Source organism: Sipha flava, unplaced genomic scaffold (genome assembly GCF_003268045.1).
Source record: "Sipha flava isolate LNK unplaced genomic scaffold, YSA_version1 40_pilon_pilon, whole genome shotgun sequence".
NCBI classification, from domain to species: domain Eukaryota; kingdom Metazoa; phylum Arthropoda; class Insecta; order Hemiptera; family Aphididae; genus Sipha; species Sipha flava.
The window spans coordinates 636,783-639,095 of record NW_020273126.1 but is presented as its reverse complement, the minus strand read 5'-3'; positions in this window follow the sequence as shown (position 1 = coordinate 639,095).

Sequence of the window (2,313 nt, the reverse complement as noted above, 5' to 3'; positions counted from 1 at the left end):
TTCACATTAATACGTAATACCTAATAATTATCTTCAAAGTAAATTTTAATTTATTATCACACTTAAAAATTATTAAGTATAATATTCTTAAACGCGTTACATGAACAATAAAATTTAACAATAATAAAAATAACTACATATCAACTGGTTTAATATTTTTAATTATAATATATTATAATACATTTAAAATAAAATTGTTTCTTCCCAACAATAATGAATGTATCACAAAATATAATATAAAATATGTATACGGGCACTACAGGAAAATATATTTTGATCATGCTATTACGTACACTAAATCTACAGCTACATTAATTCAACTATAATAATGGTGTTTTTATTTTTTAGTGAAATATACATCGATCATGGATTTTGGAAAAAAAAAATCTGCCGTTATTACAATAATTTATCTTGGACTACAGTTGCAAAAAAAAAAAAAAAAATCAAATACTTAAATATGTTTCTGGAGGAGGGAATATACTATTGTAACTGTAGGTTTAAAATTTCTGTTCAAAGATAAAATCCCATTCATCATAGAATATAATCTCGTACAAGAACCATTCCCAATGTATTTAAAGGTCTTGATAGAGTATTTCTCTATTTTTTTTTATTTATTTTTTTTTTTTTATTTTGATGGTCTCATGAAAAAATACCTTTGACGTATGACGTAAAATACTAATCTCTATGTATCTAAATATAGCGAATCTATATTTTCTATATATGACACAACTTTAAATAAATTTCATAGAAAAATCCTTTTATCTACTGATTTTTTTTTTTTTCATTGTATATTGTATTAATTAATTAATTAATATAATTTTAAAACGTCTCATTAGTTAATTTCTTAAGGAGGGTTTTATTAAAGAATAAGCAGATATAGATCATATTTTCCTTTCAACGTTAACTAGAATTTGCAGTGTACCGATAATGTATTAATGGAAAACTAATCACTGTGTTTTGTAAAAATAATCAAATTTAAACTGTAGTCAATTATAAAAAAAACAGTTAAACAATGCTCCATATGTATATTATTATAGATAAATTAATATAAACAAATTTTTCAGACGAATAATTGAAAAATATAAATAAAAACAAAATTTTAAATTATTTATTATTTTGAGTTAAAAATTATTATTATTAAAATTTAATTTTTGGATTCTATAAAAATCGTATAATATTAATGCCAGCCGTTATCATAATTATCTTTTTCCAAATAACAATATCAATAAAAACAATATGATCAATGATAAATGTCTTATACACATTTTACCACTTTTTCTAAACAATATGTGGGATAATATAAATAAAATAAAATAAAGTAAAAAAAATTACAATTATAAAATACCATGTATCTTAAAAGTCTAATTGATAAATAGAAACACATAAACTAACACATCCTTTAAGATTCAACCAAATTTTTGAAAATAATGATCACAACAATAATCAATGATTAAGTATAATTCTCTTCATTCCGAATATGATGTACAATTTTCGAACACTAATTCTATCTATTTTGAGGTAAAACATGACAGGAATTTGACAATTAAATTATAAACACTTCGTTAGAACGTTATTAATCAATATTGTTGACATCAGTCATGAGGAATACATAGGTACACACGAAAACCGTAATCAAATATTAGTCAGAGACATAAGTCAATTTTCTATCGATGTCGATATTTCAATAATTACGTTACGGATTTACAATTACATTAATACATAAATACATAAGCCCGAAAAATAATACCTATACAGTGTGATTGATTAATAACAATTTCAAGAACATGCCAACCATTATACCTTGGTATAGTGAAACATTTCAGCGAGAAGTGGATTCCACAGGGTCCGGATATCCACCAATTACCAGTTATTATATTATTGATTTAGTATTCTAGTTGCATTAACAGCGTGTTTACATTATATACTATAATGTTTACTTATTCGATGTTTGGATTGAAATTAGTTTTCCATGTCTGAGCAGATTAAAACGATGACAACTGGACGCTATAGGTATAAGTTGCATACTATCGTTAAATATAGTTGATACAGATATAACCTAAAGTTACTGAAGAAATTTAAAAATGTTGCGCAGTTTCCAAATGTATATTTATGCATCGCTTGCGCCTTTTCAAAAAAAAATAAAGACATTTATAGCCAGTTTAAATATTGATAAACATTAAATGTGGCGCTCCAAAATCAGAATATATTCTATATATTATACGGAAGGCACAAGATTTAAGAGCCACTTGAAATGATCGAAAAACGCTATTATTCCTGAATGACTGTCCTTTACTTCTTAACACCGCAGACAAT